We start from the raw sequence: 15,120 nt of genomic DNA, 5'->3' as shown, positions 1-15,120 counted from the left end.
TAGTTTTCTTTTCAAGCAAAAAAAATAAATTGTATTTTTGCTTGATGAAATACTTGTGTAATGTGTTTTCCTTCAAAAAGTAGAGTTTATTTGTGAGCAGGCAGGTACATTTCCAAAATACAAAGTAAAATAAATAACAAGGGGTACCAACACTAAACAACCTCCTGTAGATTAAAAAATAAAATCTAAAAAATACAATAATGTTGTTGTTATAAGTTTACACCCAAAAATAAAAAGTTCAAAAAAGGAGAAATGACCAGTGTCTTTAAAGGAGTTTTTTAGGGAATCCCCCCCCCCCCCCCAAAAAAAAACATCCAAAAAAAACAAAAAAAAACAAACATTGTGTAGATGTGACTTAAACTAAAATTGTATTGCTGAAATGGTTAAAAAAGAGTAATGAAATCAGTTCGGGAGAAGTGTGTGTGACTATGAGCATCAAAAGAAGTTCGTTCTTGCAGCATTGTTAAAGATCAAGAGAATGCGATTGATGACTGATTTTTTAACATTGCAGCGTGACGAATGTGCTATATCGCTTACGAGCAGTAGTTTTATCTGAACGAGCACTTCCGTGTCGGAATTTGAATGTGAGCATGCGTGGCACTTGGTCCGATGAAAATGCTGTACACATGATCGATCGGGTTAGGTCCGTCCGGCCCAGTTGGTCGGGAAATCTTTCCAACATGTTGGAAATTTGGATCGGACAGAGATTCGGACGGAATCAGTCCGATGCATACCACACACAGTCGGATTATCTGACGACGCGGTCCGATAAGACTCATTCCGACAGATTCTCAGACCGTGTGTACAAGGGCTTAGATAGGTCAACCAATGATTCTTTACCCAAGAAGATATATCAGGTACACCATTAGCCTGTAAACTTAACTCAACACCTTTATCATCTGCCATTCCAAAGATTAGGCAGATAATGGGGTTTTATTGCAAAATTCCCATTTAGTTTGGGTGAATTCTACTGTTTTTATGCCACTCTATATGACCATTCTAAGCCCTTTCGCAAAGGCACATATAGAAAATGTCTACAATCACTAGATCCTCCAATAATATATTAAAGCCATGTGAACCTAATGTAAGAAGAGTTGCTGAAATGTTAGTGGTTATCAAGAATGAAAAAAAAGGGAAAATCCCCAGGTCCAGATGACTTTTATAACTGCTCTTAAAAAATGTATGCTGTCTCCTTACCTGTGCTGTTCCTTTAATGCTAAAATAACTATTGGGAATAGCTAGTAATTTTGCCTTTATCAATGCAATCCTCAAACCAGGTAAAGACTTAAAGACTTATTGGATGTATCCAATTTTAGATGTTTTCCTTCTAAATTGTGAAGGTCAAAACAAAGGCTTTGGCAGTGCATATGAATTCCTTTCTTGAACAATATGTCTATAAAGATCAGGCAGGACTGGCCCAGATTATACAAGATGCGCAGAAGATCTTTTTTCTGTGGTTCAGTCAAATTGGAACACACATCCAAAACTACAGGCTATGCTTTTATCCATTGGCTTGCATAAAGCATTTGATAACATATCTTGGGAATACCTCCCAGCCATCCATTAGCCTTATGGATTTGAACCAATCTTTCTACATACTCTTGGGATCTTGTTTGACACACGCATAGCATGAATCTCTGTTAAAGGTAAATCTAAACCTCTAAATCACATATGTCAAACACGAGGCCCGCGGCCAAATGCAGCTCTCTAGGCCTTGCCATGTGGCCCTCACACCAGGTTTGGAGCTGCATTCTACTGGAACTCTATTGCCACTGGCACTCACCCTCTGCTATAGCTCCCCGCTGTCACTCGTAAGCACAGAAACCTTCTGTATACAAGGACCAGCACTTTGTACACAGCACAGCCCTGAACTCTGCATGTAACGCACTCCTGAACCCTGCACTCTGTACATAGCACACCCCTGAACCCTGCACTCTGTGCATAATGCACTCCTGAATGCTGAACTTTGTGCGTAGCACATCCCAGATACAATTGGTCCTTTGAGGGCAGCCATACTGCTAATGCGGCACGCAACGAAATTGAGCTTGACACCCCTGCTCTAAATATATACAAGGGTACAAGACAGGGTTGGCATTTGTCTCCACTACTGTTTCCACAGTTAAAAATATCAATTTATTAATGAAAGAGAACAAGCATGGTACAAGACAGAAAAGTAGATGGCAGTTATTATAGTACACAACATATTAAAGAGGTTAAATGGACTTCTTGATGAGGTACAGTTACCGTTTGAGCTAATTTCCAGAACAGGTATAACAGTTATCAGTGTAATAAAATCAAACTGGTCTTTCAGCGAACTGTACTGGACAAGATAAGGAAGGTAGACGGGGGGGGAAGGGGAAGGGCAGCATAGGAAAAGGAAGGGGGGGTCTATCCCTGGTATATTACTGTGGCACTCAATGTCTTTGTGCCGTCCAAGGTAACCAAATACCATCAAACTTTTTGGGACACCTATTGAGGTAGGTCATTTTATACAGCGGTAAAACCTTGTTTATGGCATCCTCCCAACGAGTCATTGTGGGGGGATATGTAGAGTTCCATTTAATAAAAATCTTTTTTTTGGCATAGTAGAGTAGAAGAGCGATCAGAAGTTTGGTATATCGTGGCCTCTGATCGTCCTCCAGTATTCCAAGCAGTACTAGTTCCGGGGACTGAACTAATGACAGCCCAAGGCGTTCATTAATGGCTTCAAACACTGAAGCCCAGAATCAGGTCATTCCAGGGCAGCTCCAGAACATATGGTAGTATGTCCCTACATCTTGTCGAAACGGATTACAGAGGGGATCTCTCAGAGGGTACAGTCTGTGCAGCCGCTGTGGGGTGTAGTACACCCTATGAAGAAACTTAGTTTGTATCACCTTATCTCTAGAAAAGATAACCAGCCCTGAGCTATCCTCAAAACAATCATTCCAATCCTCCTTTTCCAGTGTGGGGATATCAGTCTTCCATGTGTCTCCAGCCTGGGAGAGTCCAAACTGAGCAACGACATATAGAGGGAAGATAGAGGCTTGAAAAGCGATTCATAAGCCAAAAGCTCCTCTATGGTTCCATGGAGAGGATAATAGGTCCCGGAAACTGCGCCCTTGCTGCATGACACAATTGGTGATAGCAAAAGTATATCCATCTGGGCAAATTAAATGTGGTTGAGAGGTCTTTATATGCCAGTAACGTTCCTTGCAGCATAATATTGCTAAGGGCCCTCACCCCATACTTTGCCCAGACCTGTGGGTCCGGGATTGTACAGAAGTGTGGAAAGTTAGGATTGCCCCATAGAGGTTGAAATGGTGACCATACATTTGGTTTATGAAACCGTTTCCTAGTGACTACCCACACCCTGAGTGTTGTCCTAGTCAGAGGTGGGAGATTGGCATATGCCCCAGCGCCCCTATACACTAGATTCCCCAGGTCACCGAGGGAACCCAAAAAAGCTGCTTCGAGGCATACCACAGCATTGGCTCTGGAGCGAATGAACCACCAGCGGACCGACACCAAAATGGCTGCCCAGTAGTACAGCTGTAGCAACACGGGGCGCAGATTAAGCTCATAAAAGTCAGAGGGATCGCGACTCACCTGGAAACCCAGGTATTTAAAACCCGTAACCCATTGCAGCTGGGTGGCGGCCGCAGCAACCCTCGACTTGGGGTCTAAGGGAAAAAGTACAGATTTCGTCCAATTTATTCTAACCCCTGAAAAATGGCCAAACTCTTCGAAGAGCTCCAGAGCAGCCCACAGGGAGGAGTCTGCATCATGTAGAAACAACAGGGCATCGTCGGCGTATGACGACACCTTCTCCTCCAATGGGCCGATCCGCAGCCCCTCCACCCTCCGAGACACCCTGAATACAAGTCAGATGGCCAGGGATTCCAACACCAGAGCAAAAAAGGAAGGGGAAAGGGGGCATCCCTGACGTGTGCCACGTTGTAGCGAAAACCTCTCAGAGAGCCTACCATTAGTCCGTATACAAGCTGAAGGCTTTTGATAGAGTAACTGCAGCCATTTCAGAAATTGAGGGCCAAAAGTATATCTACCCAGTACTTCCCAAAGGTAGCCCCACTCAACCTTTTCGGCGTCCAAAGAGGCAATGACTCTAGATCCAGCGTTAGCGTGGGGAATGGACAGGTTGAGATGGAGCCTTCTTAGATTGATGTCGGTACCCTTGCTGGGTATGAACCCCATCTAGTCCACATGGATGAGCTCATCCAGGACCTGCGTCAACCGGTTGGCCAGTATCTTGGCCAGCAGCTTTGCGTTCACATTAATTAATGAAATCGGTCTATATGACGCACAGTCCTTGGGGTCCTTCCCCGGTTTGGGCACCAACACAATCACAGCTTCGGACATGGATTCCAGTAATGACCCTATTTTGGGGAACTGAGCAAACAGCATAGTGAGCCTGGGGGCCAGGATATCCTGGTATGTGGAATAGAATTCGATCAGAATTCCATCTGTTTCGGGGGCTTTGCCATGTTGTATTTGGGCCATAGCAGTCTGGACCTCCTCCAGGGAAATATCCTATTCTAGGTTCCCCCTGGCTTCCTGAGACAGGGTAGGAAAATCAACCCCATCCAAGTAGGGCCAGAGATCTGACATTCCATAATCTACCCTAGCTATAATAGCGCATAAATCTAGCAAGCATTTCATCAGGGCTTGTAAGGGGGGCACCTCCCTCATCTCGAATGCTGCCAATATGAGTGCTGGAGAATTACTGTCGGGATAACCACGATAACAATTTGCCATTTTTATCTCCATACTCAAAAATTTGTTGGGCCATACTGAGCATAGATTTTTTAGTCATGTCTAACCTATGATGTTCAACAACAATGAGTGCATATTGCCAAGCCCCATAGTTGAGGGGGGTAGGAGCAGCAACATACCTAGCTTCTTTGTCACCGAGATCACCTTCCAGCTCCTCCAGCAACAGCACAGACTGCTTACGACTGTTAGTAATACGGGATATATATTCCCCCCTCAGCCATCCCTTAAAGGCATCCCAAACCACCAATGGCTTCGTGGAGTCAGCATTTTCAAGCCAATAATGACATAAAGCCTCCGGCGTGTCTTCCTGAACCTTAGGGTCCACTATCCAGTGCCCAGACAGTCTCCACAGCTTCCGCCCAGAAGGGGGCCCCAGTAGTGCGGTGATCATAAGAGGTGCATGATCGGAGATGCTTCTAGGGAGAATTTGTACCTTCGATACCCACTGCAGCATCGCCCGTGTGACAAACCCCAGGTCAATGCGGGAGAGGGTTCGAAACGTGGGTGAGTAACAAGTGTACACTCTTTCAGAGGGGTTGTAATGACGCCAAGCGTCGATTAACTCAAAAGTATTAGCCCATTGCATGAGATCAGGTGTTCTTCGGGTCAACTGGGGGAGCCTGTCCAGGGCTGGACACAGAGCCAAATTAAAGTCCCCCAGCAACATGACATTCTGCCTCCCATATTGTATGACAAATCGCATAATATCATACAAGAGGGAAATATCCGCAGGAGGTGGGAGATATAATCCTACTAGTACATATTCTACGTTGGCTTTTGTGACATGCATAATGATGTACCTTCCGCCCGGTTCAGTCTTAATATTATTGAGCTGAAAAGGGAGGGATCTGTGAACCAATATGCTCACACCCGGGAATAGCTAGAATATGTAGCATGGCAATGTGAACTTATCCATGCTCTTCTGAGACTATGAACTCGAGAACCCACAAGGTGAGTCTCCTGCAAAATACAAATTTGGGGAGTGTACTTTTTTAGAAAATTAAAAACCAGGGAACGTTTAATCGCTGAGTTTAATCCCCGGATGTTCCAGGAGAGTACTGAAAAACTAACCATAGGGGATACGAGAAAAGCAAGCATCCCAGGAGTCAAAAGCCTCGCCCACCCCGCAGAACCCCCAAACTGGAGTCCAGCATAAATCCCCAAACCCCAGTCCTTCAGAGTAGCCTACTCAGGGAGGCGTGCCTCAGGTAACAAGGGAGAGTCAGTCACCCCCGCACCTCAATTGCACAGAAGGGGGACCACAATCTCCACTACTGTTTATATTGGCACCTGAACTCTTAGCTATTGAAACAACCCAGATAATATGCAAATTTCCTGTGGATCTGTAGAACGCAAATGCCCATTCTTTGATAATGACATTCTCCTGTTTATAATATCTCCAAATGTTTAGTAATGCAGATCTTTGATTCTGTGTTCTTTTTAGTACATTCATTGGCCTTGTGGGATAGATTGCTTATCAAACATGATCTGGCCTTAAGTCTCATTCTTTGGTGCCTGGCATTAGGATTCAATTATTTCAATGGTGGAGCAACAAAGGCTTCCAAGGAACCAGGGAGTCAGAAACTGGATCAACTGCTTGTGGCACTGTTGTTTCCAGACCAGAAGGTTGTAGTTCCAGTTTCCACCAGCGGGTTTCTCCCAGCAGCCAGCAGATCTTAGCAATTTGTCTTCACCTGGGTGCTGGGGAGGGGGGGGGGGTGTATTTAGTCCCACCTTCATTTGTCCCTATTGCTTGAGTGTTTTGCCTTCTAGCCAGATTCCACTTGCTGATTCATCCTGAGCCTTATTCCTGATCCTGATCCTGATTCCGCTCCTGCCCTGTACCTTTATCCTGTTCCCTGCTGCCTTTTCACTGCTGTCCTTGCTCCTGATTCTGGTTCTGACAACTTCCTGACTATTCCTCGCACCTCCAGTTTTACTGCGTTGATCTGTGTTCCCTATTTTGTATGTAACGTATTATAGTTTGTTTGCTAGTTCTATTTTTTGTCTGTTAGTTTGCAAGTTAGGTATTTTGTCACTGGGGTTATTGTTCACTTATATCTTTGTGTTTGCTCTATATTCTGTTTGCCGCCTATTCACGGCTCTCTAAACAGCTAGCAATTACCTGCAGTGATCACTGCTGGACGCAGGTAATTGCTGGCTGTGTAGCCATGAATAGGTGCAACGACCTTATTATTATAGAGAATGAGCCCGACGGCCACACCTACCCACTTAGACCCGCAGGAGGAACTGCTTATGAGCAATGCTTATTGTTAGTGTGTTTTATGTGCGGTCCAAGAAAATTTCTCTTCTTTCAATGTGGCCCAGAAAGGTGAAAAGTTTGGACACCCCTGTTATACACAATCTGATTTCAGTTTCCTAAGTGCAGCTACACAGACCTGGTAATCCCTGCTGCTGGATGCCTGTTCTTGGTATCCTCGAGACAGGAACTCAAGAAGGTATACACAAATGCACTACAAAACTGTGCACACATAAGTAACCTTAACAGACATTCAGTATACTGTGACCCTGACAATGTTTAGTGCAATAGAATAAGGGAAAGTGAGCCTATGCTCAAGATCATTCAATCACGTGAGTTTTATGTATTCTCCTGCACTGGATGCTTGGTGTTGCCACATATTTTTCACTTGTCAAACTGGTGCAATTCAAATAAAAACAAATAGCTGGGCCTTTAACCATTCAATTTCCAGCACCCTGTATCTGCTCAATTATTCCCACTGCCACAGCCTTAAAAAGTTGGTATTACTGCAGCAGTTAAATGTAAAGCTATGTACACACAATAGGATTTTCCGACAACAAAACCATGGATTTTTTTGCGAAGGATGTTGGTTGAAACTTGTCTTGCATACACACAGTCACACAAATGTTGTTGGAAATTCCAAACATCAAGAACGCGGTGACGTACAACAGGTACGACGAGCTGAGAAAGAGTAAGTTCAATAGCCAGTGCGGCTCTTCTGTCTGATTCTGAGCATGTGTTGACATGATTTGTGCATCGGAATTGTGTACGCACGCTCGGAATTTCCGTCAATAAGTCTTGTTGTCGGAAAATTTGAGAACCTGCTTTCAAACATTTGTTGGTGGAAATTCCGACAACAAATGTTCTATCGAGCATAAACACGGTTGGACTTTCCGACAACAAGCTCACTCCAACATTTGTTGTCGGAAAATCCTATTGTGTGTACGGCCCATTAGAGATTTGGAGGCAGCATTTGCATTGCTGAATAATTTGCTGATCTTTTGGTACCAGGTAAAACTTAGGTCAGGCAGAATCCAGGCATTTGCACTGCCAGGAATGTAATTGAAGTGGTTCATTCTTAAAACTGGACCAACTGTCCTTGATGCCCTACCATAGCTTTAAAGACCACTATTACTATGACTGGGAACATGGGAACAGTGTAACCAAATTTGATGAGACACCAAATGAAATGGTTTAATAAGTATGTAAAATATTTTGGGCCACATTATTCTTTTGCATATGCTAGAAGCATATACATTTAATTGCAGACTCATTTGAGTTCTCCTATAGCTGGCAAGTTTGCCACTACTGCTCTATAGATTTAAACCATTTTTCAATGATCCATCATTTTAGCATGCTCAGATAAAAAAATAAAATAAAGAAACTGTACAATTTAAATATGTTGATCAAATAAGTAATTAGAAAAAAGTAGAGTTTCCAGTTTGGCAATGAATGTAGGAAATTGCTGGATAAAGCTTTGTGTAAGGTGATAAATTTAACTTTGATGTGTCATAGATTTTATGAGTGTAGAACACAATGCAGCAGCCCTGACTTCACAAGTTACCATAATGATTCACTCTTTATCTCAGGCGCTTTACAGTTTATGAAAAGTAAATATTCACCATGTTAATAAAATAGGAATATTTACCCCAGGTCCCTGGTAACACCGTGGTAACTAATAGATTTCATAGTAATGAGTTAGGATTGAGGAAACTGGCTTCAAATGGGTAATAGCCTTTAGTTCTTGGCTGATGAATACTCTGGCAACATTCCACAGTACATGGGAACTGTAAGTTCAACTTTGATATTACTGCCTGTCCCTATTTGTGTTCAGCTGAATTACAGTTTTAATTCAAAATATTAGTTTATGATTTTATTTATTAGACAGCTTTTCTGATGTTCTCTCTTTTTAATACTGTTTTCCTGTTAAAATATGTAAATAAAGTAAATGTAATAAGTCAATTTTAATTGTTTTAAATTTGCAACTTTCATTAACCAGTGGTCTACCAGGGCCATTTTATTTGCACACGGTAAAATGCACACTTTAGGCCTGAAGATTTGTTACCCAACCACCCACCCAAAAACAGTATATTTTATGAAAGTAAAGACCCTGGAGGTTGTAAGATTTTATGTCAGATGATATTACTGCATGTTTATCAAAGGCAAATCTTTAATAAAAATACACTAAAGTAAAATTTTGTGCACACAAACACAATATATTATAAAAAAAAATTGTAAACCATAAAATACGAGGTTGTGATGAGTAAATAGATACCCAACATGTCAAGACTTAAAATTGAAAAAAACGTGAAATGCCGACAAACTTTTGGTACCCATAATTATCTATAGGTATTACTTTCGAAGTCTTTACAGGCTGTTAGTTTAGAATTAACCATGAATAATGACCCTGAAAGTATTTTTCTCACTCTGATGTTCACAGTGGTATATATAACATGTGTAGTGCAATCATCATTTTTGTACCTAGACGTACATTTTTATGTTCTTATGTGCGTGTACATGGGGGCTGAAAAACTTTAATAAATGTTTTTTTTTCTTTTAAATGTATATGATACTTTATAGTTTAACTTTATTTTTTTTAACTTTAACTTGCTGTCACATAGGTGTCACAGGTTCTCTTTACTAAACCATTGCGGGTCTATTAGATCCCTGATGTCTCCCTTGCCTACCACTTAAGCTAATGGAGCACAAATTGTGCTCCATTTGCTTCTCCCTTGACCACTGCAGTCAGGAAAAGTGACAGTCAAACCTGGAAATGATGTAATTCATGTTGCTTCCATGTTGATTCACTGGAGGGAAGATCAATAAATGGTGGCTCACTGGTATCCGTACACTCCACCTGCTGACACCTGCCATGTTGGTCCTGGGTCTGCAGGTGGGACAATATAGTTCGAGACACGTGGCAGGCGCAGTTGGGCAGATCGATTACTTTTGGCAGGCTTTCAATGTGATTTTGTGGATTTATAGCTTCAATCGTGCAGCCCAGTGCCTGTTCTACAAATTTAAAGACTGTGTTTAAAATAAAGTAGTATCTGGTAATCCTGCCATGAAAGAGTTTTGGTCAGGCACATCTTTTTATAGTGTGATTGTTCAATTTTCTACACATAATGCAGGCATTATCTACTGTTGTCACCATCAGGGAACTGAGAAATGCCACGCAACCATCACTGGAGTACATACAGTATGTATGTGGACTTGAAGAGGCTGCAGGAGTTCAGCTGGACAGAGATGGAGCAAAAAAAATTTGAAAAAAAAATTGAAAATTGAAAACAGTTTTCAATTAAAAAAAAGATTTTGTTTACAGCATGCTGAGTGTGTTAGCAAACTTAAAAGAGTTACTAAACCCAGGAGCCTGCATTCATATATCTGGTCTCCCACATTACACAGAACATGGAAATGCAATCATTTTAGTAAATATAAACTGCTAAATACCTTTTCTCCTGAGCGGTATATAGCAGTCTTGTGACTTCTATCAGGGTCTGGTTAAAGCTTGCAGAAAGAGTTTTCCTTCTCCCCTGATAGTCCTATGAGACTGCAGGACCCCTGACCCTCTGTCTGTACAGTGCTGATTGGCCATGTGCTAATCACATGCACCCTCTCAAGAAAAAAACTCTCTAGCAATAAACACCCAACTGAGCATGTGCAGAGTGCCCCCATGGCTCTGTTCTATCAGAGGATGGATTGGGACTGTGGAAGAAGGGGAGGATCAGAGATTAACCCCTTAGGTTCCATAGTGAGTATAACAAGCATGCTTTACTGCATATACAGACTGATTTTATTGTCGTGGGTTTAGTAACACTTTAAAGACATTGAGTCATTGAGTTAGGATTTACTTCTTACTTTATCACACTTTTAGATGGCTCAGATTATAGTAAGGTCTCTTGAATACCATGATATTTCTATGCCCATGATCTATATGATGTGTGGTCAGTATGATTTCAGTCTACTGTGCCACTGAAGGTAGCACTAATGTTTTTTAAAGCGATATTAAAATCAAAAGAAGGTGTGTTACCACTATTTGAAACAATTTTTATTTGTAACTATTTATATAGAGTCCCTGTGTGAAAATGACAAATAAGCAACAAAAAATAATTGTTCAAGCTTCAAAGCAACATTTTATAATGTAACAAAAGTACACATCTCACAGCAAAGTACAACATATAAAGCTAAAAAAAAAAAAAAAAAACAGTTTTCACACTAGGTTTCGGGAAAACTTTTCTTTAGTAATAAAAATTATGTGAAAAAAGTGTCATTGTGACCAAATTCTGTCCAAGTGATTCTTTTTTTTTTAAATGGCACATTCATAGTTTCTGGCTGCATAATGTAGACACCTTGTAAAAAAATAAAAAATCTGTCACTGTTAAGATGTTTGCCGCTTTCAAGGGGGATATCTAAACATCTAGCTGCAGTTAAAATGTGGTTCATATGTTTTTCATCTAAGTACAATATCAAATGGAATGATTTAGTAACATTCGATCCAAGGACAATATCAAAAGGAAGGTGAAAAATAGCAAAATTAGTCCTTTGGTAGTTGTTTTACCATAGTCTGAATATTTTTTTAAATCTCATCCTTGTGTTAGTACAGTTCCGTATGATCTGTTCCACATCTACAGGTTGCCTTAAGTGCCTTCAACAAGGCTGTGTTGATTTTGGAAACCAAGGGGTTAATTTACTAATAGGCAAATAGACTTTGCAAAGGAAGTGTTTCAAGGAGATCACTTAGGGATCTATTTTGTAATAATTTGGGGTATTTTCCCCAGAACTTAGTGATTGAGGTAAAGAGGAGCCTGGAGAGACGACAGGGGACCCCAGAAAAGAAGGATTGGGCCCACTCTGTGCAAAACCACTGCTCTGTGCAAAACCACTGCACAGAGCAGGTAAGTGTAATATGTATGTTATTTAAAAAAAAACAAAAAAACTTTACTATCACTTTAAAGATGTGGTATAGTTATACCACATAGATATAGTGGAGGAGTGAGTGTAGACAAGAATTGTGTTACTGCTCAGATCACCAGGTGAAAATAAAGGAAAAAATTATAAAAAAAATAAAACATAAAACTAATATAGTCAATTCTTCTGATAGAACTGATGGTGGGGGGGGGGGGGTTAGATATGCTTTAACTGGTAATTATTTATGTGGTGTTGGGGGGACAATGAAAAAACTTTGGAGTATATATAACCCAAATGAACAATCTGGTGCATGCATCTACAGCATTCTCGAAAATTGATTGATCCTCATCATATACTTTTTTCATAGAAAAATGGTCAAAATATCTTACCAGGCTAGTTGGTTTCGTAAAAGCATTTAGGCCTGATCTAAGCTGACAGGTATCCTATTTTATTGGCAAAAGACCCTTCCTCCAATTCAGTTTCAAAATCTAAACACATCATTTGTATATAAATCATTTATAAATCAGCCTTTTCATTATATTATTTTCATCATTTATAAAAGCTACAGCGCTATTGATTAAATATTTGAATGTGGAAGAAAAATACTGAACTGATCAAGATCACACATGACTAGGCTATTGTAAACAGAAGACGAGAAAACTAGACTTGTGCACAACGGAAAATTTTGTTTAGTTTCGGTTTGTTGTCATTAATAAAATACATAATTTCGCTCTGTTATATTAGTTATGTTAAGTTAGTACGTTTTCGGATAATTCGTTATTTCTGTAGTGTCGATATTCATTATAGTGAATCTTGAATCATGTCGAATTCATTCGTTATATGCACTACAATTTAGTTCGTATTCATTGAAATTCGATATTTATATATATATATATATATATATATATATATATATATATATATATATATATATATATATATATGTTTGATAATAATTCGTAGTTTGGAAAGTCGTTTGTTTATTGAATCTTTTAACACACAAAATGACAATATCTCTTCTCCTCTGCTCAAATACAATACAACACCCTTCTAACTCAGTTCTCAGGAATACACTTTGGCAGTAATCCAACCTCCAGCACATCATTAATCAGCTGATTGGACTGTAATGCCACATACACACGTTCAAAATTTTGGCCCGCAAAAGACCGATGAGTTTTTCGGCGGAAAATGCTACCGTGTGTATGCTCCATCGGTCTTTTGCTGGCCGAATTCCAACCAACAAAAGATTGAGAGAATGCTTTCAATTTTTTGATCAGGAACAGTTCCTATCCGAAAATGCGATCGTCTGTGATAATTCCGACGTGCAAGATTCCTACGCATGCTCGGAAGCATTGAACTTCATTTTCTTGGCTCGTTGTAGTGTTGTACATCACCGCGTTCTTGATGGTCGTAATTTCAGCGAACTTTTGTGTGACCGTGTGTATGCAAGGCAAACTTGACCGGAATCCCGTGGGAAAAGCCATCATATCTTTTTCTGACGAGAAATCTGATCCTGTGTAGGCGACATAAGATTTACTTTAAGTTGACCTTTTGTTTCATTAGATCTTTAACGAATTACCGAATCATGACAAATTAATTCGTTATATCCGCTATAATTTCTTTTGTATTCGCTGAAATTCGTTATTTTTTTATTCGGACATTTGGATGCATCCGAATGTCCGAAAGATGCAAAATTCAGTTGAATTTTGATTCATTACGAAACGAGTTGCACAAGCCTAGAGAAAACTGTTTCCCACCTCAGAAATGACAGACCTGTCTGAGGGATATCATGTTTAGTATCTCTGGAATGGAAATTCCCCGCTAGACAATAATATACCCATTTACCCAGATGCAACCTGTAAGTATTTTAAGCTGTTAATACTGGTATAAAACTGCATTTTAAGGCGTGAACGCTACATGGTCATAAACATGGTGACATCCCATCGACCCCTTCTCAGACCTTCTCCTTGGTCAGATCATTTCTGTCCACACCCTTCTCAAGGACCAGAAAAGAGGGGCTCTATCAACAGTCAGGGGCTCCCCTTTTAGGCTTCATGTACACTACTGCTGGTAAACGGACGTTTAGAAACAGTTGTACGTTTTTTCAGCTGCCCCTGAACTCTCCTTTATGATATTTTATCAGTACGTGTACATAGGGTCGTTTTCCACAACAAGTCTGGTTGACGAACAGCCCTTCAGAAACAAACTGAAAAGTGAGAAATGAAAAGTGCGACTCAACAATCACCAAACTTTAACTAGCACGAAATTAGCAGAAGGAGCCCAAAGGGTGGCCCTAAAGAGCTGAAAAACCACATAGTACATCACTACGCTCGTGTTTGTTGGCTGACAATTCCTTCCTGTTTGTATGCAAAACAAAATCCAGGCACACACCTTTGGACAAAAGTCCGAAGTTTTGTCTGCGGAAAATCTGACTGTGTGTACGAGAATTTAGGAGAGCCACTGATCCATCTTGCTAATTGATTGGACTTTGCCAAAACTCCAGAACTGGACTTTGTTAAGTATTTTTACTCCTAAACCCTTTTTATTTGTTGCATTAATGTCTCTTTTTCCTTTTGTAATAACTTTTTTCTGTAAATATTTTGTTAAAAAAAACAAAACTGTTAAACAGTTCAAAAAATGTTTTTTTTTTAAACAATGTTTTCAAAATTGTTAATATTGTCTCTAATGCAGTACTTAAACAATACTTGACTCTTTGAAGAGCGCTACTATATGGTAAATCTGGATATATCTGTCTGTGGTGACAGCATGTGTTACAGGCATTTATTTTAATTCCAATTGTTATTGCTAATTGTTAATTAGTGTGAACGCTTGATATTTTATAATAAAAATATCTGGTGGGAGCGATTGATTTTGGGTATAAGGGCTTAATTGAAAAGTTAACCATACCCAGCAATGATTGCTCTCAGTCAGCTGGTACGTAGATTGTGGTCCTGCAAGCTGGAAAATCTTTGTACAGAGTCCTGACTTCAACTCGATAGAACGCCTTTGGGATGAATTAGAGTGGAGACTGCAAGCCAGATGTTCACGTCCAACATCACTGCCTGACCTCACAAATGCGCTTCTGGAAGAATGGTCAGACATTCCCATAGACACACTCCTAAACCTTATGGAAAGCCTTCCCAGAAGAGTTCAAGCTGTTATAGCGGCAAAGGGTGGGC

Source organism: Lithobates pipiens, unplaced genomic scaffold, assembly GCF_037356315.1.
Source record: "Lithobates pipiens isolate NorthernLeopardFrog02 unplaced genomic scaffold, aLitPip1_a1.2 Scaffold_11, whole genome shotgun sequence".
In the NCBI taxonomy this organism is placed as follows: domain Eukaryota; kingdom Metazoa; phylum Chordata; class Amphibia; order Anura; family Ranidae; genus Lithobates; species Lithobates pipiens.
This window is presented reverse-complemented; position numbering follows the sequence as displayed.